At 36.0% G+C, this 23,783-nt stretch overlaps 1 protein-coding gene and 1 pseudogene across 3 annotated transcripts in view; both read left to right on the top strand.

The window, feature by feature from the left end:
* Nucleotides 1-23,783, top strand: part of LOC6042017 (cytoplasmic polyadenylation element-binding protein 2) — a 605,979-nt gene that overhangs the window by 249,417 nt on the left and 332,779 nt on the right. The window lies entirely within an intron of this gene.
* Nucleotides 1,998-3,202, top strand: LOC6041819 (annotated as a pseudogene).

Raw genomic sequence — 23,783 nt, 5'->3', positions numbered from 1 at the left:
TGACATCTTGTAGGGGACATTCTGGGCTATCAAAAACCATCTAGCTCGTTGCTTTAATCGTTGGACTTCATACTTTTCCAGAGCGATTTTGGTCGAACCACCCTAAGTGGATCAATATTTTTAATTTCAAAAATTCTCTAAAAAATACTCAGTAAAGTTTAGGCAACTATTCCTTCATGACATCTTGTAGGGGACATTCTGGGCTATCAAAAACCATCTAGCTCGTTGCTTTAATCGTTGGACTTCATACTTTTCCAGAGCGATTTTGGTCGAACCACCCTAAATGGATCAATATTTTTAATTTCAAAAATTCACTAAAAAATACTCAGTAAAGTTTAGGCAACTATTCCTTCATGACATCTTGTAGGGGACATTCTGGGCTATCAAAACCATCTAGCTCGTTGCTTTAATCGTTGGACTTCATACTTTTCCAGAACGATTTTGGCCGATCCACCCTAAGTGGATCAATATTTTTAATTTCAAAAATTCACTAAAAAATACTCAGTAAAGTTTAGGCAACTATTCCATCATGACATCTTGTAGGGGACATTCTGGGCTATCAAAAACCATCTAGCTCGTTGCTTTAATCGTTGGACTTCATACTTTTCCAGAGCGATTTTGGCCGATCCACCCTAAGTGGATCAATATTTTTAATTTCAAAATTCACTAAAAATACTCAGTAAAGTTTAGGCAACTATTCCTTCATGACATCTTGTAGGGGACATTCTGGGCTATCAAAAACCATCTAGCTCGTTGCTTTAATCGTTGGACTTCATACTTTTCCAGAGCGATTTTGGCCGATCCACCCTAAGTGGATCAATATTTTTAATTTCAAAAATTCACTAAAAAATACTCAGTAAAGTTTAGGCAACTATTCCATCATGACATCTTGTAGGGGACATTCTGGGCTATCAAAAACCATCTAGCTCGTTGCTTTAATCGTTGGACTTCATACTTTTCCAGAGCGATTTTGGCCGATCCACCCTAAGTGGATCAATATTTTTAATTTCAAAAATTCACTAAAAAATACTCAGTAAAGTTTAGGCAACTATTCCTTCATGACATCTTGTAGGGGACATTCTGGGCTATCAAAAACCATCTAGCTCGTTGCTTTAATCGTTGGACTTCATACTTTTCCAGAGCGATTTTGGTCGAACCACCCTAAGTGGATCAATATTTTTAATTTCAAAAATTCTCTAAAAAATACTCAGTAAAGTTTAGGCAACTATTCCTTCATGACATCTTGTAGGGGACATTCTGGGCTATCAAAAACCATCTAGCTCGTTGCTTTAATCGTTGGACTTCATACTTTTCCAGAGCGATTTTGGTCGAACCACCCTAAGTGGATCAATATTTTTAATTTCAAAAATTCTCTAAAAAATACTCAGTAAAGTTTAGGCAACTATTCCTTCATGACATCTTGTAGGGGACATTCTGGGCTATCAAAAACCATCTAGCTCGTTGCTTTAATCGTTGGACTTCATACTTTTCCAGAGCGATTTTGGCCGATCCACCCTAAGTGGATCAATATTTTTAATTTCAAAAATTCACTAAAAAATACTCAGTAAAGTTTAGGCAACTATTCCATCATGACATCTTGTAGGGGACATTCTGGGCTATCAAAAACCATCTAGCTCGTTGCTTTAATCGTTGGACTTCATACTTTTCCAGAGCGATTTGGTCGAACCACCCCCATTTCGGTACAGCATTTATGTTAGGAAGATATTCTCAGTAGAACTTAAAAGTTTCTTGCTTGATCAGTTCGGGTTTATTCCTCAGCTTATCATATAGTCACGATAGTTCAGTGGTTAGCGTACCAGATTAGTAATCTGGTTGTTGCTGGTTTGATTCCCGGATATATTTAAATTATTTTGAGTTAAATTTAGAAGTAGTTCCAAAAAATGCCGCGAGGGCGCGCATGACGCACTTTGGTCGGATAGGCCCTTTAGATGCTGAGCTCAAATGCTGAGTTCACAGAAGTGCTCATCGCAAAGAAATCGAACGATATTTTTATTTACATTCACAGAACATAAGTTTACAAATTTGTGATTCACCGAAATGCCGGGTTTCTTGTTCCTCGCTGGCACGTACCCCGTGTTGGGGAAGGACACAGGCAAGTAGACTACGGGATGTCCAACACGGAAAGCAGCATTTACCTGTGGCAGCAGTTTTCTGCCCTGCTCGATTTGTTTTAATTTTTTTTTTCTTTGTAGTAAAGTTTAGTTGCATTTCGACGCTGATCGGGTACGGGTTGTCGTACTCGTCCCGAGCGGTCCAGATTCTGAGGTTGACGTCGAACTATTTGATGCCGCCGACGTTCTGAATTTCACCTTTTGCTTTTGGGAGGTGTTGGAGGATTTGATAACGGTGAAGATGTGCCGTCTTGGGGCCAGATGGAGATGCTGCAGTAGTTTGCCATCACAAACGTGAGGGTTGAAATTCTGACGATCTTTTATCATGAAGGACGCTGCCGGAGTTGGCCGGAATGAACGCGGCGATTGGCGTAGTAGTCAGGCAAATCAACCCGGACCATTCGAACGAGCGGACGCTGCTTGGGAGGTTTTCAAAAAGGTAGGATGGGAAGCGGGTTTAGCTGGAAAAGTTCAACTTATTATTCTTTTAGGAACGTCCCTTTGACGCTAACCGTCATGTCCATCATCATGTGATCGTGCAATCTGCTGAATGGAACCTCTCCGTCCATGTTTGGGTTGCCTTCGGATCGGTCTCGTGAAGCGACTGACCCCATCGGCGATCTCATCAGCGTCCCTCCAGTCAGTTGCGTCCACTCGGTCCACTCGGTCGGCGGCGATCCGCACGATATGGAGAGACGAAGGTAAGAACTTGAAGAAATTGACCTCGTAACTTTATAACGACCTTCCTCAATCTTCCAGACAAATCGCCCTTAATGCCCTTGCTTAGCGAGCGGCTGTCCAAGTCCACTCTCGCCAGGACCTGCTCCCCAAGTCGTTCCCACAGGAAACCGGCAAGCATCACCACCACGCACACCATCATCACCACAAAAATAAAAGCGCGGGCGAATTCCAAATGAAGATGGTTCCACCGGCGATTCTGCTGCTGGCACCCTCCCTCCGATCTGACGACGACGAAGTCGATTCCGGCCACGAGTAGCAGCTGCAGCACTTAGCACCTAAATCAACCCAGTTCTCAAACTAACAGTTTTCAAGAAAGATTGGTCGATAAAACTTGCAGCAGAGGTCAACTAAAAAATAAACATAATTTTGAAAAAAGAACCTTAGCCATTCTGCGTTTCCTTTTTGTTCTGTAGATCTAACACAAGAGAAAGTCAGAAAGAATCAGCTCGTGCAGGAGGTTAGTTTGGGGAAACTATCTCATTTGAGATCTGGCTATAAAAAAAAACATTCTTCAAAATCAAGTGCCAATATCTTGATAGGGTTATCAGAACTTTGATGTTTAGGACTCATTGCAAGGGTTTTTTGCTAACCTATTTATCAACGAGTCGCATGATAGATCCAAAAACCATTTTGAGCAAAATATTATGGAATCCAGTTCCTGAATAGTACTACAATATCACTTATGTGCTCATAACTTCCGGTAGGGTTATCAGACCTTCGATGTTTTGGGCTAATTTGAAAGGTCTTTCAATGATCTAACCAGATCCTCAATGTTTTGGGCTCGTTGGAAAGGTCTTTTGATTACCCACCTAACGATGGGTCGCATTATAGATCCGGATAACGTTTTTATCAAAATATATGAGATCCGGCCTAAAAAAGTGGATAAATAGCACTTAAGTGCTTATAACTTTTGATAGGATTGTCAGATCTTCAATGTTTTGGGCTCATTGGAAAGGTCTTTTGATTATCCAACTAACGACGGGTCGCATTATGTACCCGGCTAACAATTTCATCGAAATATTTGAGATCCGGCCTCTAAAATGTGTACAAATGACACTTAAGTGCTCATAACTTTTGATAGGGTTATCAGATCTTCAATCTTTTGGACTTGTTGGAAAGGTCTTTTGATTACCTATCCAACGATAGGTCGCATGATAGATCCGGACAACTTTTTCATCAAAATATTTGAGATCCGGCCTCTGAAGTGTGTACAAATGACACTTAAGTGCTCATAACTTTTGATAGGGCTATCAGATCTTCAATGTCTTGGGCTCATTAGAAAGGTCTTTGAAATACCTTTCTAAAAATGTATGATCAGACGGGTTTTCTTACAAAAACCACCCTTTTTACAATCTTTCAAACTTTAGCCAGAATCGTTTTTTTAGCATAACTTTTGAAGTACTTTACTAAACTTCATAATTTTCAATAGGGACTTATGGGACCCCAAGACAAATCGAATGAAACCAAAACGGTCCAAATCGGTTAAGCCAGTGCTGAGATAATCGAGTGCATATTTTTTGGTGCACAGACCCACATCCCTACACACACACACACACACAGACATTTGCTCAGAATTTGATTTTGAGTCGATATGTATACGTGAAGGTGGGTCTAGAAGGTCAAATTAAGAAGTTCGTTTTTCGAGTGATTTTATAGCCTTTCCTCAGTAAAGTGAGGAAGGCAAAAATGAAGTTGAAAAATTTTTGCGACCAAAATTTCGATTTTTTGAAAAAATCAGTATTGATTAAAAAATTCATAACTCGGTCAATGATTTTTTGCACAACCTGGAAATTTCTGAAAAGTTGGCATTTTATGTCCCCTAAAACATATCAAAAAATAAAAAAAATTAAAAATAGTGTTTTTTTGTAAATCAAGTTTTAGTGATAAAAAGTTAAATAAAAAAATCACCAATTTTTTTTTACCGTGTATCATTTTTTTTCAGTGTAGTCCGTATCTATACCTACAACTTTGCCGAAGACACCAAATCGATCAAAAAATTCCTTCAAAAGATACAGATTTTTGAATTTTCATACATCATTATTGTATGGACAGCTGCCAAATTTGTATGGAAAATTATATGGACTAACTAATGATGCAAAATGGCTTCTTTGGGCATACCGAAGCCACCAAAAAAGTTTCAGTCGGATTAAAAAATACAAAAAAAATCGAATGACCGAAATCCTAGAGAACTGCTCTTGTACAATTCTCAAGGATTGTCCAATTAACACTTCTACTGACTTCTGTCAGTCTCCAGCTGTCAGCCGCGCCCTTTTAGGCTCCCAACAGGGCTGCGAGCCCTGTTTTTCAGCTTTGTCAGACTTTTTTATGTTGTCGAAGGTTACTGTCGGAAGGAGATTCTCTTCGCCTGAGGACACCGTGAGTGATTTTGCTTGTTCGCGTCCAACCACCCCCTTTTTGCCCTTCATTCGGCAGTAATTTGAAAATACTTCTTTTAAGTCTGAGCCACTGTAACTCTAGGCAACCGCTACATAGTTCATCCTCGTGGCCCTGTTGGTTATCACATCAAATCAAATCAAATCCAAACAACCCCCTCAAAATTTTGGAGCGATTAGTTGCGTCCACACTTTGCGCATTGCATTTCAATTTTGCATGGGAACAAGTATGGAAAAAACCCTCTTTTTTACATTTTCCACTAAATTTTTTCAACCAACACAAAAGCGTTAAAATTGAGAAAATTCTCTGAAAGTTTTCCTAAGAATATATTTCCGAGCAAAAAAAAAACAAATTTTGGACCAGTTTTGAGGACGCTGTATCTTTTGACAGGAGCAAGACAGCACAATCATGGCAATTGCTTCGTGTTAAGGCTAAATTATCCATGGCATGCTTTCTTTCAATCATCTTTTTCACTTTTTTTAAAAATATTTTAATTACTCGTGCCACAATGACGAATGTTGACCACTTTACCTACCTACCTGCCAGTCTTCACTTCACCACCGCCACCGCAACACTGATTAATCGCGCGTCCATGAGCTAGAACAGTCCCCGCTCACGTAACGCTCCCTGAGATGAGATGAAAAGCTTCACCCAGGTGGAAAATCCTTTTCTCTGGCCACCATCAGTTTCGTATCCGCATTCAAAGGCACTCGTTTCGGTAAGTAGACCGAATATGGCTCACCACGGAAACCGAAAACCCAAGCCAGTAGCAGCTGAGTTGTCTCAAATGAGTAAAGCAGAGGGAGAGAGAGAGAGAGAGAGAGAGAGAAAGATGTGCCTTTTCTTATCACTTTTTTTTCTTCTTCACTGAGTGTGGGTGGATGAATGTTTGTGCAGCAGCTTCATCATCTCGTAGTCATTACCACCCCCTCGGTAGTGGGTGGTTGACAGAACCGGCTGCTACCTGTCGTTTCTACACCTAGCAGATAAATCGGGTCACAAAGCACTTTGGAAAATTAAAACTACACGAGGACGGTGTGTGTGTGTGTGTGTGCAAGAGGTTTTGGCTTCTTCTTTTTTCGGCACACCAAATAGATCTGCCATGCAGTGAACCACGTGGCCTTCCCCCTCTTGCCTTTTATCAAACTAAATGAGCAGCCGCATCTGTTTGGTACCTTTTTTCGGGGGTTTCATTTTCGCTTTTTTTTTTCGAGGACAAATCCATTGTCTTAATTGTGAAAGCAAGGAAGAGTACTCCAATCTCAATCTCGCTTAATCAACCCCCGAAAATCTTTCCGCAACTGATTGCACACAGCCTGGAATTGCACAAGAAACCAACTAGAATTTTAAGCAAACGATTCATTGGCCTAATTGTTTCGATTGTTTCACAGCTGGTAAAAGCAGGAGCCTTAGAATGAGGCCAACTCTTGTAGGTTTCAGTTACAAATAAATTCAAATTTAAACATCAGGAAATCAAATTATTCGCTCTACAGCATTGCCTTGGCGTTCTCGATTGCGAGATTCCTACTCGAAACTAAGTGTCCGAAGGCTTGACTGTTGAGGCAATAGCAAACCTCTTTTTACACCTAAGCTTCCATCCATGACGACCTTTGGATTGTTAGTCCAACTGCCTACCAGCGACTCCACCGAGGCAGGTCCCAGGGAGACGACTCCTACACCTGGACTGAGCTATCGACCTAACCCTTTAGGTTAGACCGGGGCCAACATTTACTTCCCCATCCGACGGAAGGCGTGATCAGACAAATCTCGTCTCGAAAAATGCCACCGGGACCGTCTGGGATCGAGCCCAAGCCGACTGGGTGAGAGGCAACCAAACTTACCCCTACACCACGGTCCCTTTCAAATCTCCAACCTATAAAAACAGATACTTCTCACACCTTGGATAATTGATTTTTCCTGTTGATGATCGAAACTGTCTTTATCAATCATGTGAACTGATTTCATTATTTTATTAAAATGGAGCGACTCTGAATGTTTGAAGATATTATGCAAAAAGAAACATACAAATTAGCATGCTTATAGCACCTCTCAACTTTTTTTGAATCAAATTTGTCAAAATGTTTAAATGAAAATTGACTTGAACAACGAAACATTGCTCAGTTAAATTGTTTTAAATATTTATTCCAAGTAAAATACTATTAATTTGTTTGCATATTTGGAAAGCCTAAACAATTTTTTAAAATGGTTCAATGTACATTGATTTAACTTGTTTATTGATTTAAATCGAAACAATTATTTGAATATTATATATTACAATATTTTTTTGGTGTCAAACCACATTGTTTTATGCATTTCAGGCTAGTACAAGTTTTATTTAAGATTTTGTACCTCAATCCTGGTCGATGTCAAATTTCGATGTCAAGTATCACAAAATGCTTCACACACAAAAATAGTCGAGTAACTGTATTTTTTGCAGATTGATTCATTGAAAAAAATGTTCGTGAAGTTTACGTCTTTATCCGTTTCTGTAGTCTCAAAAAAACGTTACTTAATCCACCTTTAGGTGGTTGGTGCCTTCCTCACATTCATAAAGTCAATACATTCAGTAAAAATAGCAACATTCCCCCTTAACATGTTTAACAAATCAACTATATTACTTATTTATTTCGATAGGGTTCGCAGACCTTCAATATTTCTGGCTCATCGGCAAGGTTTGATAAAAAAACCTATTCAATGATAGTTCGCATGGATGTTTCAGACAATATTTCTATCACAATATCTGAAATCCGACCTCCAAAAAGTGTATAAATAACACTTAAGTGCTAATAACATTTGATAGGGTTGTCAGATCTTCGATGTTTTAGGTTCATTTGAAAGGTATTTCGTTTATCTAACTAACGATGGGTCGCATGATGGACCCGGAAATAATTTTTATTGAAATATCTGAGATCCGGCATCCAAAAAGTGTATAAATAACACTTAAGTGCTGATAACTTTTGATAGGGCTTTCAGAACTTAGATTTTTAAGGTTCATTTGAAAGGTCTTTCAATTATCTAACTAACGATGAGTCGCATTATGGACCCGGAAATATTTTTTATTGAAACATCTGAGATCCGGCATCCAAAAAGTGTATAAATAAAACTTAAGTGCTGATAACTTTTGATAGGGCTGTCAGATTTTCGATGTTTTAAACTCATCTGAAAGGTATTTCAATTATCTAACGAAGGATGGGTTGCATAAGGAACCCGGACATCATTTTTATTGAAATATCTGAGATCCGGCCTCCAAAAAGTGTATAAATAACACTTAAGTGCTAATAACTTTTGATAGGATTGTCAGATCTCCAATGTTTTGGGCTCATTGGAAAGGTCTTTTTAATACCTTTCTGAAAATTTATAACATGATAGGTTTTCTGGCAAAAAACACCCTTTTTACAATCTTCCGGACATACGCCAAAATCGTTTTTTTAGCATAACTTTTGAAGTACTTAAAACTAAATTTGCTGATTTTAAATAGAAACCTATGGGACCCCAAGACGGATCGAATGAGACTAATATGGTCAAAATCCGTTCATCCAGTCCGGAGATAATCGAGTGACATTTTGTTTGTCCACCCACCTACACATATCCACACAGACATTTGCTCAGAACATGATTCTGAGTCGATATGTATACGTGAAGGTGGATCTACGAGGTCAAATTAATAAGTTCATTTTCAATTGATTTTATAGCCTTTCCTCAGTAAGGTGAGGAAGGCAAAACAAGTAAATAAATTAAAAGTGCCTAATACAAAAACTCCAGCCTGCAAAGGACTGTTCAGGCTTTTTTATTTTTTATTTCTTATTTTAAGCAAAAGCTTATTGTTTCTGGTTCTCTGGAAAAAAAAAATAACGGGGTGACAAATACTTGAAATTAATTTTGCTTTGGCCTTATTAAAACATAGTAAAGTTATTAAAAAAGCATTCAAGTGTGATTATAAAAATACAATTAAAATAACTTTAGTTGTGGTTCTTTTAAATTAAAAGACTAACTTAACTATGCCTTCCTCACTCCTGACCAAAAATGGATCACACAAAAGAGCTAAAGATCGCAGAAAACAAGGTTCAGGGTCGGTCTCAAAAAGAATTAACAAAATTGCCAGATTTTCAATCTTTTGGACTCGTTAGGAAGGTCTTTCGATTACCTATCCAACGATTGGTCGGATGATGGATCCGGACAAAGTTTTCGTACAAATAAGGGAGATCCGGCTTCAAAAAAGTCCATAATTATCACTTAAGGCGTTACATACACATAAATCGTCAAAAATGTCCGAGGTTGGTGTGAGCATAATCTTTTTGCAGGGCTTTTAAATGTACATTTTCATCTATTAACAAAATAAATATGAAGACATTTGGTTGTATTATTGCCGAGATATAGCTATTTTAAAGGTTTAAATATATGTAAATCGACAAATAAGTCAAAGGTTGGTATGAGCACATACTTAATTTTATTTAAAATCGGTTTTCAGGGCATTGAAATATACATTTTCATCTTTTAACAAAACAAATTTGAAGACATTTTGTTGCATCATTGCCGAGATATAACTATTTGAAGCCAGGTTTTCAAAAAAAAAATTGTAAAAAAAGATAAAAATATTTTTGTTTTTTTCGTATAAAAAATCGTCATTTTCTGATCTTTGTATTTATTAGAAAAGCAAAATTTAAAAAATTGGGCTTGGTCATGTACACGGGATATGTCTTGAGAGGCTTCACCCCAAATTTCAGCCAATTTGATCCACCTCATCTCGAGATATCATGGCACCCGTAAATCAACTCAACAAAAATTTTAACTTTAAACATTTCTTATTCAGTTTAATCATGAGGTATCTTCATAAAAACTTTCAGTAGTGATTGAAAATCATCTTTTTAGTCGTTTTAATAAATTTCTGTAAAACAAAATTTTGTGATAAACTACATGTATGAAACCCCTTAAGTTAGCAGTTTCAGAAAACCTGTGCCACGATATCTCAACACTGCTTTGACCAAATCGGTTCAAAACTTTGGTGAAGACTCGTTAAACTGGTCATGTGTGCATGACAAAGGCCGATTTTCAAAAACTTAATTTAAAAAAAAATATAAAAATGTGTTTATATTTTCCATATAAAAAATCAGTTTTAGATTTTTGTATTTAGAAAAAAATAATTTTCAAAACTTTTTTTCGTTAAATCGCAATAACTTGTGATGTTTATGAGCAAACCCCTTGTCTACATATTAAATTTTTGTAATTGTCTGCTCTACAACTTTGTAGAACATTGTTACACTCTAAAAAATTACTCTGCAATGTTAGAAAAAACACAAAATTTTAAAATGAAAATGTTTGTTCTAAATGAAAAAAATTACCCTTCTGTGTCAATGTAGATTCGAAAAGTACATTAAATTTCCCTTAAAATGACATATTCCAAAAAAAAATACAGTCGAGTAACGGAAAATGAGAGAATTTTTAAAACTTTTTTAAGTGTTTTTTTTTTAGATGAAAAATACGTTTTTCGGAATTCTGAGTACGCCATCAAATCGGGCATCTAATTTTACATAAAAGTCCCTTTGACACCAAATTTCTATCTCATCACCGTTTCAGGCTGCAAATTATTGAAAAACACCTATTTTTTCGCATGTCGTACCGCCCCCCGTCACGAGATATCAAAAAACGGATCTCGGATTCGTGATGATGGACAAAAGTTACCCCTAAGGACAAAATTTCACGCAAATCGAAGAGGGGTCGGGGCAACTTTTCCCGATTTCGTGTGAGTAAAACATGATGGTATTTGACATGATTTCCGGCCATTCAGCTGACATTTGAGATTTTGATGCTGATTTTTTGATAATTCATGAATTTGAAAACCGCGAAGGAATTTGGTGCATTTGCACTATAAACGTGGTGGTTCTAAAATTCATGAACACAATTCGAGATTTCAAGAATTGACTCTTTCCGTGTGTCCTGATTGCAATAAGAAACCTACTTGAAAAAAAAACCTTAATTTGAAATTCTTCAATAGATTCATCAAGATGCAATTTAAGTTGCTTTGGCTCAACCATCGTGAATTTCAAGTACAGTTAACGTTGAGAACTAATAGTTTTATTCCATTTCCACATGTAAATTTTATTTACTCGTATCAACTTCTGCCACTTATTTCACTCTCTCCCAGTGAAACGTTGATATCCTGTGACCGCTTCTTTTCTTCCAAAGGAATTCCAATCGTTGAACCAGTTGCTTCTCTTCGTTTGGAAAACGAAAATATCCTCCAGTCCATTGAAGTTTACACGAGAGCGCGCGTCGTGTTTTCTTTTCAGTTTTTCCCAGCACCACCACCCCCCGAGATAAGCCAACTTTCTTCGTTTATTTCCCTGGAATTGACTGATCAAATAGACACAAACAGATAGCTCTAGCGTGGAAGCTGCTGCCTTTCAGATATAAACATCAAACTGAGCTTATCGCAACGCTTCGACATGTGCACGTCCGTGGACGACCAGCTCCGGGATCCATAATCTGGACCAAATCTGAACCTTCGGGACGCGTCGAAAGTCACTCCATCAGCAACCGTTGCCATGTGTTTGGTGGACACTGTAGAAAATATTTGTGGTAACGGATTTTAATTGATGATTTTTTCTAAATAATTAAAGTTGAGCACAACATTTCATTGCTGGTCAATTTGACTAAATAAAACAAAAAAAACTGCTGTAATTTTCCCAGTGACCAACATCTGCTGGAATGCTCGCAAAATGCACTAGATCCTCGCAGGAAGGTTGCTAGCCAGTGCCGTCAATTCCGAAAAGGTTCGTGCAATTCAATTTCCAATAAATCTCAATCAACTTCTGTTACTACTTTTCTTGCTTTTCATCTTCACGCTGCTGGATGGGTCTTATCTTCATCATGACGATGGGTGCCATGACGCACAAATCCGCTCAAATACATGAACATACTGTTGCGCGTTTGATGGCGATGGCTACTGTGTCATGTATGACATTTTATTTTGTTTAAAATTTTCTACAGATTTTAAATAGCAATTTGAACAATTCAAAAATTATTATTAGATTCATTTGCCATTTCCATTCTATTTAAAGAGTCTCCCTGCAAGTTTCAAACAGATTATTTTTAAAGAAATCCAGAACAAAAGCTCAACTTCCAGGAAATCCCGAAATCCTCTTCCGGACAACTGGATTTGACAAGCAGGATCAAGCTTCCCCCCGCCGAACGATTCCGGGGGACAGCACCAACTCCCCTGCACCGATCCATAAATTCGTTAGCCTCATCTGCACAACTACATCAACACATTTCGACCTGCTTTTCCTTCTCCCCCTCGAGCTTTAAATCCTGCCCATCGGTGCTACACAGTATAAAACCAAAAAAAAAAAATGTTTTCATTCACAAAATTTCAGAGGTAAAATTATTCTTAATACATGAAATGTGTACTCATTTTACCATGAATTTTGCAACTGTGTTCAACAACTGCCGGCCAGTGCCTCATTTGCACAAATTTCCCATTAAAATGTGCATGTAATTTATTACCCTGGGTGTTCGTTTTTCAATTTTCAACCCTTTTTTTCGCTGCTGCTATTTGGTTGCAAATAGCAGCTTGCAATGAACACGTTTCGGTGAAATGTTGCAATCGAGAACGGTAAAAAAAAAATCGCCTCACTCGAACAACAAAACAGTAGTGCGGGAAAAAAGTGGTGCAAATTGGGAAAATACGACCAGCAATAATCAGCCTTGGGGAGGGGCTTCGGCGAGGCTTCGAAATGTGTTTCAATTATTTTTATTTTGGCTTCCAGGCTGGGGGGATGTGACTATACTAACAATAACAATAATAAACAAATTTAAGCTCTTCAACGCCCACGGATAAGTCTCCCTTCACGTCCGCACTCCCCTTTTGGCGATGTGCATCGAAAGTCGTGCAAGAAAGCTTTCGGTAGTGTTTTTTTTTGTTTTCAATTTGAGCACGAAACACGCACGAGAGTGAGAGACAGAGGGCTTTGGATGGGAAAAAAGTTGCCAAGCTTTGGCACGTGTTGCAATTTTTGTGCGTTTTTGTGTGGTGTTCGATTGTTGAAAATTGTTTTTTTTTTTGATGAATTTTACTTTTTAAACAAAAATAAAAAAATACAAAAATACAAAAATACAAAAATACAAAAATACAAAAATACAAAAATACAAAAATACAAAAATACAAAAATACAAAAATACAAAAATACAAAAATACAAAAATACAAAAATACAAAAATACAAAAATACAAAAAAACAAAAATACAAAATACAAAAATACAAAATACAAAAATACAAAATACAAAATACAAAATACAAAAATACAAAAATACAAAAATACAAAATACAAAAATACAAAATACAAAATACAAAAATACAAAAATACAAAAATACAAAAATACAAAATACAAAAATACAAAAATACAAAATAAAAAATACAAAAATACAAAAATACAAAATACAAAAATACAAAATACAAAATACAAAAATACAAAAATACAAAATACAAAATACAAAAATACAAAAATACAAAAATACAAAATACAAAAACAAAAATACAAAAATACAAAAATACAAAAATACAAAAATACAAAAATACAAAAATACAAAATACAAAAATACAAAATACAAAAATACAAAATACAAAATACAAAATACAAAAAATACAAAAATACAAAATACAAAATACAAAAATAAAAATACAAAAACACAAAAATACAAAAATACAAAAATACAAAAATACAAAATACAAAAATACAAAAATACAAAAATACAAAAATACAAAAATACAAAATACAAAATACAAAATACAAAATGCAAAATACAAAAATAAAAATACAAAATACAAAAATACAAAATACAAAAATACAAAAATACAAAAATACAAAAATACAAAATACAAAATACAAAATACAAAAATACAAAAATGCAAAAATAAATACAAAATACAAAATACAAAAATACAAAATACAAAAATACAAAATACAAAAATACAAAAATACAAAAATACAAAAATACAAAAATACAAAAATACAAAAATACAAAAATACAAAAATACAAAAATACAAAAATACAAAAATACAAAAAAAAAACAAAAATACAAAAATACAAAAATACAAAAATACAAAAATACAAAAGTACATCAGCACAACACACTGCCCATAGAGCAACTCTCTACGAAATCGGCTGATTTCGACCATTTTTATTTTTTGTATTTTTTGATTTGGCTCAAAGTTTGTGGGGGCCTTCCCTATGACCAAATAAGCTATTTTGCGTCATTGGTTCACCCATACAAGTCTCCATACAATTTTGGCAGCTGTCCATACAAAAATGGTATGTAAATATTCAAACAGCTGTAACTTTTGAGTGAATTTTCTGATCAATTTGGTGTCTTCGGCAAAGTTGTAGGTATTGTTGAGGAGTTTTGAGAAAAAAATAGGTACACGGAAAAAAAATTGCAGATTTTTTAATTTTTTCACTAAAACTCAGTTTCCCAAAATGCGTATTTTTTGATTTTCGAGATTTTTTGATATGTTTTAGGGGACAAAAATCCGCAACTTTTGAGCCATAGAGAAACATGGTCAAAAAATCTGCCACCGAGTTATAAATTTTTGAAAAAACAGTGATTTTTGGAAAAAATGGAAATTTCATCCAAAAACAAGTTTGACATTATATTTAATGCAAAATTGAATTTGCAATTGAAAAGTACTTAACAGATTTTTTGAAAAAGGGCTCCGTTTTCAAGATATAGCCACCGAAAGTTTGATTTTAGCGAAATATTTGCAGTTTTTCAATTTTTAAAAAGAGTGACCATGAGTGACCATTTCTAAAAATTTGTTTTTTGAAAAGTTCAGAAAATTTTCTATAAAATTGTCTAGAGACATTGAAGATTGGACCTCGGGTTGCTGAGATAGAGCCGCTTTAAGAAAAAGAAACACGAAAATTGAAGTTTTCTAAATCTCACCAAAACAACCCACCTTTTTCTAATGACCATATCTCAGCATCTAATGGTCTGATTTTCAATGTTATCACATGAAAAATTCGTGAAATTTTCCGATCTTTTCGAAAAAAATATTTTTATTTTTTTTTTTAATCAAGACTAGCATTTCAAATGGGCGTAATATTCAATATTTGGCCCTTTTAAAATGTAAGTCTTGATTTTAAAAATTTCAAAATATTTTTTTTGAAAAGATAGGAAAATTTCACGAACTTTTCATCTGATAACATGGAAAATCGGACCATTAGATTCTGAGATATGGTCATTAGAAAATGGTGTGTTGTTTTGGTGAGATTAAAAATTGAAAATCGGACCATTAGATGCTGAGATATGGTCATTAGAGAATAATGTGTTGTTTTGGTGAGATTAAGAAAACTTCAATTTTCGTGTTTCTTTTCCTTAAAGCTGCTCTATCTCAGCAACCCAAGGTCCAATCTTCAATGTCTCTAGACAATTTTAAAGAAAATTTTCTGAACTTTTCAAAAAAAATATTTTTAGAAATGGTCACGCATGGTCACTCTTTTTAAAAATTGAAAAACTGCAAATATTTCGCTAAAATCAAACTTTCGGTGGCTATATCTTGAAAACGGAGCCCTTTATCAAAAAATCTGTAGAGTACTTTTCGATTTCAAATTCAATTTTGCATTAAAAAATAATGTCAAACTTGTTTTTGGATGAAACTTCAATTTTTTCCAAAAATCACAGTTTTTTCAAAAATTTATAACTCGGTGGCAGATTTTTTGACCATGTTTCTCTATGGCTCAAAAGTTGCGGATTTTTGTCCCCTAATATACTAATATCAAAAAATCTCGAAAATAAAAAAATACGTATTTTGGGAAATTGAGTTTTAGTGAAAAAATTAAAAAATCTGCAAATTTTTTCCCGTGTACCTATTTTTTTCTCAAAACTCCTCAACAATACCTACAACTTTGCCGAAGACACCAAATTGATCAGAAAATTCACTCAAAAGTTACAGCTGTTTGAATATTTACATACCATTTTTGTATGGACAGCTGCCAAAATTGTATGGAGACTTGTATGGGTGAACCAATGGCACAAAATAGCTTATTTGGTCATAGGGAAGGCCCCCACAAAGTTTGAGCCAAATAAAAAAATACAAATAAAATCTATTGCCGGTTTTGGTAGAGAATTGCTCCATAGGCGCATGTTATGAGAGTGAAAGTGGCAGTGAGAGACTCACCGTCAAATTGAGAAACTGAAGTGCTTTAAAGTAAAACTTAAATCAATTAAATATACAATGAAAGAAGACCAAGCCTTGACACCGAACCCGCTCCTGATGACCTAATTGATTCCGGAAACTTCAAACAACACCTGCACGTAGCCCCTTTGTGAGAAAATGCTCCCGAACAGTCTCTAATGCAATAACGAGAAAAGTTAGCGCCGCCCTGGACCTGGAGTCCAATTAAAGTGGCACACAGTGGATCCAGGTGTGACAAAAATCAAAAAATGAAAGTTAAATTTCAGTAGTGTTAGTATTTTTCTATTTTTTCTCATACCTTCAAAAACTCTTTCCCAAATTTTGAGCAAGATTGGATGGAATCTGAATTTTTGGCGGCTTTAAGAGTGCAGACATTTTTGTTATTTCTAGTAGCTGCAACTTCAAAATTCGCCAAAAATATTTTTTCTTAAAACTTGCATAACTCAGCCAATTTTCAACCAAATTTGATTCTTCTCATTGGAAAGGTAATAAAAAGTTGTTAATTTTACTGTTCTTAGAATTCTGATTGACCCCTCCCCCCTTTTTAGCTATTTAAACGAAAGATAGCATTAACTATTTTCAAGATTTTTTCGAATTTCAACCCTTCAGGAACAATTTTGTACGGGTGTGAACAAAGTCTCCTATGAAGTTTCTGTCGTGAAATTTAATGTACTTTCAGACTGTGTATAGCAAATTTTGCTCATACTTGCTCGAAAGATCAAAATTTGCATGTTTCTAAAAAAAAGTCAAAGTACTCTACTCTATTCACGAATCGGATCAATAAGTCAGATATGGCAATCGCCTTATGATCTTTCTTTATATTCAAGAATGCAACAAATTTACTAAATAATACTGGATTTTGGATTTCTTAGTGTACCAAGAACCCCCTCTCACTCGTCTTTTTATGACTTGGTTAAATATTCCTCTTGGAATGACTGAAAACTTCAACGGCGCAAATACTTTTATTGTAAAATTTCACATGGGCTTGTGTGCTATCTTGTGACCCGTCTGCTGAAAAAGAAAGGACGTGTCACAAGAAAGCACACAAGCTACGATGTGTATTTGCGTGGAGAATTATTGGAACAAAGTGATGCGAGCAGTGATAAACATAGTTAATTAGCAATTGCAAACATTTTAATGAACACCGTCATCAGGGTGACATTGGGTCTGGTGGGTGAGATACAATCATACAAAATTGCTAAAATTTGTATGACCTAATCCCACCCCAGACCTAATGTCACCCCTGATGACGGTACATACTTTTTTTGGTACGATAGATTTTCTTGTGGGAATCCTAACCATGCAAGATTTTTTTTCAACTGTCCCAAAAAATCTTCCAAAAAGTCTTCCTTAAAGCAGTTTCTACCTTACATATTTTTATGTGCAGCTTAGTACATAAAAAGCAGAGCAGACCTTGGCTCTAGTCGTGGATGAAGAGAAGAGGGAAGATAGGAAATTAAAAAAAAATAAAATTCAAAACCTTATTCTCAACCTTTATAATGAAAATGTATCACAAATTACTCTAAGTAATAACTCTAATGCAAAAAAAAGTTTATGATTTATTAATTTTGTAGGTTTATCTTTGTTTTGCACCCTAGTATTTGGAGAATATTCGAAAGGGGAACGAGATGAAAACTTGAAATGAAGTTTTCGTTGGCCTCAACAAAAGTCTAGAGTTTTTTTAAAGGTCCTTTAATTTATTGTGTTTCATATGTTTATAGGACCTTTAAAAAACTCTAGAAATGTCTTCTAATCTTTTTCTACCTAAACTACAGATACTACTAAAATGTGCACAGTTAAAATGTTATGATAATCTCATAGAAGCCAAATAACACTTTTCCTAAAATACACAAAATTTGGAACACCCTATTAACTGGACCACCCTAACGTTACTACTGTACTGATCCTGATCAACTTTTCGGAAGATGACAAAGCTGTTATTTAAAATTGTGGTATCTACGAATTTGATTTAACAAAATTTCGGTTATGGATCAATGTGATATGGTACCACCCTAACATTTTTTTTGTTAAGATTTACACACACACACACACACAATCAAAATTCCAAGCTACTATTGATATAAAAAAATACAATTTCAGCAATTAAAAAAAATATTTGAAAAATAAATATTTATGTACCACCCTAATGTACTTAGATTTTATTTCATGAAAAAATAAATGTGTTTTTTGAATTCAGCTGCCCAAAATTACCCTAATATGACATATTTGGTAGAATACCTGACATTTTTTTAATTTTGTCACACCTTTGTTCGGAGAGGATCCACTGTGTGGCACGTTGCCTTCACTCGAACCCGTTCAATGGATCATCCCTGCCAGCCTGGATGGTCCCTGATGCTGCTGCTGCTGCTTTCCCTTAACAAGGATTAGTGTGCACACGCCAATCAATTAAAGTCAAAAGTCGTCTCTTACGGCGTCGTCGTCCTCGCTTCTCGACGCTGTGATGGATCTTGGCTCAAATTCGAGCGGTGCAGGTCACCTGTTTTCGGTGGAATTCTCGCCAAGTCAACTTGGCCGGATGTGGCAACAGCTACCTTTTTCAACGAAATTGCTGACACAAAAGCGCGCACGAGAGAGCTAGGAAGATCAAGTGAGTGCGATAATCTTTTGAGATGTCGTCGAGGACTCCCAGCTTTCGAAGGATGGAAGGACACGGTTGAGAGGATGGCTTCTTGACGCGACGAACCTGCCCGAACTAGCTCACAGGATAATCTTGATTAGGGCGGAAAAGGTGAGCCTGATGAGATAACTAGCGGGGCGCGAGATATGCCCACCCAGGGTTGCTCCGTAGGTTGGGGACTGCGAGGACGTTGGACAGGACTTGGTGTCGAGAGGTGCTGACGTTGAAATTCAATTATCATAAAATCAATATTAGCATTGGCGACGGTGGTGAACCATGTCATCAGATGTGGCGAGGGTAAACATTTCCGCGCGTGTGAACACACACATACTCATAGACATGGACACATGATCACAAGTATAATTGTGTGGGAGATGTTATGACAGACGTTTGAGTTAGAGTTCGCTGGAAAGATGCGACGGTCGGTGACCATTAAGGTCGGGAATATGGAGGAATAATCGCAATAAAATCATTTTCGCTTGCGAGCTTTCTTCACCCGCGAAAGAGAGAGAAGGCAGTCATACAAAAGAAAATTGCTCCCGAACTTCTCCAAGCAAATCAATCTGTTGATGATTTTTTGTGAATTTCTTTGTCAGCACCACTTAAAATCATTTATTTCACAGTGTTTACACACATTGCCCATCTACAAAATGTGACAGGTCATTTTTCGAGTTGGGACGTTACACCCTGAAGTGTAGTAGTGAAAAAGATGTTTCGTGGAATAATCAAGATGATGATTTTTTCGATTCCTTTTATTGATCATTCGTGCGCGAGAGAGGAGAGCCATGCTCCCTTGGGATTTTTTTCTCCTGATTAACGTTCAAAGATTTTCTTTTGATTCTTCCATCGCTGGTCAGGATTTTGTAGGTTCAAAACTTAAAGTTGCAAATTTCTATGTTTGAAATTGGACATGGACACATTTTATCTTTGGGACCATCCATAAACCACGTGGACACTTTAGGGGGGGGGGGGGTATGGCGATTGTCCACGATCCATACAAAAAAGTTTTTTTTATATGGACAATTGTCCACGAGGGGGGGGGGTTGAGATTTCCAAAAAAGTGTCCACGTGGTTTGTGGATGGTCCCTTTAGTACTGTTACAGAGTGACTAAATAAAGTAACTCCTTTATAAACGCTTTGAATAACTCGTAAAATGTTCAGCAATTCCTCACCTCGTTTTAAAATCAAATTTGAAATTTCTCACTTTCATGAAATATCACGACTTCTCGAAAATTAGGTTAGGTTAGGTTAGGTTAGGTTAGGTTAGGTTAGGTTAGGTTAGGTTAGGTTAGGTTAGGTTAGGTTAGGTTAGGTTAGGTTAGGTTAGGTTAGGTTAGGTTAGGTTAGGTTAGGTTAGGTTAGGTTAGGTTAGGTTAGGTTAGGTTAGGTTAGGTTAGGTTAGGTTAGGTTAGGTTAACTGGTTCCAGAGATGAGGTCTTATACACCTATGTAACACAATAGCACAATAGTATTTTACAAGATTATTAAAAATGGCAAGCGATTTCTTCTGAATAATTCAAAATATAAAATCTTCCTTTAAAAAGGTTGTCAAATTCGCCCCTGCTGCCACTGTCGCCAGTTTCCCTGGCGCAAAACTTAATTAACGAAATGTTTATCGGTTTGGCAACGTCCCTGCCAGAGCACACACACAAAAAAACTAATTATAAAAGGACAACCACTTTTCGTTTTGAACCCTTGCTCGCAAGTGCCAGTAAAAACTATCAGCACTTTGGTCAATTTTCAGGCCGTTACGAACCAACCGAAAAAAAAACAAAGCTGAACCTCGTTGGAATGTTGATGTGTGCCTGGTAGTACGGAAGTAAGGTGGGGGGAGGGTCCACCGGATTAAATTACCTAAAAACTGGACATCACCCGGACTCTCCCCCTCTTCCCCGCCGTGATGTTAACTTGCTGACCCAGATTGAGGTAGTTTCAAACAGAAAGAAAAAAAACGAGGGATTTTAGGACCATCCTTATCACGTAATCCGGTCAAGCTAACCAAGTAACAGCAGCAGCTTTTCCAACCAGTCAGGGTTGCCAGGAAATCACGTTCGACAAACAGACAACCCGTAGAGAATGGGAGGGGGGGAAGGGGTTCGAAATGGACAACGTCATGCTACGTCACTTTTTGCCGGTTAAGGCTTAATTTCGGTTTCAAGGATTACGTAGTCATGGTAAACAGTGTTATTTTTTTTTAAATTGGTAAGATGGATTGAAAAAATCTACAATTTTCAAATTCACCTGGAAACCCATCCCATTCCAGCTTCGTCTACATTTGAGCGTTCAGATTGCTGTTAATTGAAATTAACGTAGGGCCTGGAACTCCCGTCCAACTTTGAACACGACCAGGTTCATCAATTTTCATTACCACTCCGCTGACATGATGACATCTGTTGCGTTTCACTCTCTGAAAAGTTTTCCCATAGAATTTGCCAGCAGGTGTGCGGTTGGGTTTACACACCGAAAGCGAGCGCGTATGTGTTTTGCGACTAATGAAATTAGGATGGCAATTTATCTTTTGTGGACTAAACTGCTTCCAGCCGACCTGTCGTCGTCGTCAACCCGGTGGTGGCGTTTGTGCGGGCCCTGTCAGCGGGGTCCTCAGGGCTTCGTCAAATGAGGTGTTATTTCAGCGCTGAATTCCGATTTACAACTGAGAAGGATGTGATTTCATCGAAAATAATTCTTGGTTTGGTTTCATAAAGGGTGAAATGCATTGAATCACGAACAACATGACAACAACAAACAAAATAACAACAACTACTATTTAAATCATTAAATGACGCTTATGGAAAAACTTCAACAACGGAACAAATAATTACAACGTCCGTACTTTTCGATTGCAAATATGATCTTTAATGAAAACTGTTTCTTTTTTGTTTTAAGGAACATTAATTTTTATTTTAGCAAACACAATTTTTTTTTTAAGTTGCGTGTAATTGCTCCCAAGAACATGTAAACACAATCAACCGTAAAGAAAACATTTTGAGAAATAATGTTTAGAAAAAAAATATTTAGAAATCCGTTTTCCGTGTACAAATTGCCGATCCACAAAAATCGGGAGTAGTTTATGATCTTTTGCCAAACAGTCGGGAATAGAGGGTGACGATTCTCGAGATTTTCAATTTCCCGGGAATCGAGAGTTGAATTTGGCCATTTCCCGGGAATTCCCGGGACCGGGAGTTTTTTTTACTATGCCAATAGTGGCATAATTTAAAAAGAAAAGTATAAAATTTGTTACTCATTCGTTAAATTAAGTATCCTCATAATTTAGAGGAACTATAAAGTTTACTTTAATAGTTTAAAATGTTTACGAATCATGATTCGCACTGAGTGATTTTTCAAATGTTTATTAAATTTTTGTGAAGTAAAAACATAGCTAATATATAATTTCATAGTATCGAGATTCTTGCAATATGATAAATAACGACTCAAAACAACAATTTAAACTTTTTTCATCATTTTTAAAGTCAACTTTAAATTAATTAAATTAAGATATACATATTTACAGTTATCAGGAAAACTGGAGTGTTTACAATTGGCGAACCTTAACTTTACAAAGATTACCGCTCCAGAGTTTTTTTTTACAAAATATAATTAATATTGAGGTTGATGTGAACTAGAGGTGGGCAAAAAAAGAGCGAGCCGCTCAAAGAGCCGATTCACAAAAAAAGAACCGCGGTTCTTTTTTAAACTCCGGTCTCGGCTCACTATGGAATATTTTTTAAACTTGTTATAAATAAAATTTATTGAATTTCCAACAAGTTGTAGTGTTAAATTTGAACTTATGAATTACTACCAAAACTCTACTAAATAGCTTAGAGATTTTGGAAAAAAATTAAATCCTCTTGCCCTAATAAACTTCAGCGTTTATAGAACTTATCGATCAAATCAGAATAAAGAATAGAGTTAACAGAATATTTTCACTAAATAAAATATCAGCATTAGTTCAATTTTGGCGGAAATTAACACAATTTTAAAGTTAGCAGAAATTTCTCCAAAATCCTAGATTTAAGTTTGGATACCATTCAATTATTCGAACGTTTAGGTTCGAGTACAAATGTTGACATAGAGACCGCCAAGACCTATGGTTTTCAAAGGCATCTTCTCGTTTTTAGTTTTTTTCTAGCTAATTCCAATGTGAAATAGCTTTAAAAATCATACCATTCTTAAAAAAATATCCTTTTCATCCATATTCTGAAAAAAAGCGAAAGAACCGTTCAAAAGAGCGGCTCTTTTTAATGAGCGAACAAAAATGAGCGGCTCCTAAAAAAGAGCGGTTTTGCCCACCTCTATGTGAAACATAAAATGGCCTTTTACACAAAAAAAAGAAATTACCTTGATACAGCAAAATTACCTTAGGTACCGTAAAACGGGGTGACTTTGATAGCCGGGGTGACTTTGATAGGTTTGCGATTTTTCCGCAAAATGAAGAGTACCATTAAAATACGTAAGGAATGGTTCAGAAACATACTGACTGTGGTAGAGAAGTGTTCAAAGTACCTCAAGAAGAACTTTTCATAAATTTTTGAAAGGTTTATAAAGTTAGTTAACTATAGTTAAGAAAATGTTGATAAAAGTCATTATTTTAAACTTCTCAAAGTGTCATAATTTTCTCAATGAACATGATTTTTAATCGGAAAACGGAATGCATTTTCGAATTCTCTGGACAATTTTCCACTAGGA

The sequence above is a fragment of the Culex quinquefasciatus genome, chromosome 1, assembly GCF_015732765.1.
Source record: "Culex quinquefasciatus strain JHB chromosome 1, VPISU_Cqui_1.0_pri_paternal, whole genome shotgun sequence".
NCBI classification, from domain to species: domain Eukaryota; kingdom Metazoa; phylum Arthropoda; class Insecta; order Diptera; family Culicidae; genus Culex; species Culex quinquefasciatus.
Note: the sequence above shows the minus strand (reverse complement) of the source record. Positions and strands in the feature narration are given on the sequence as shown.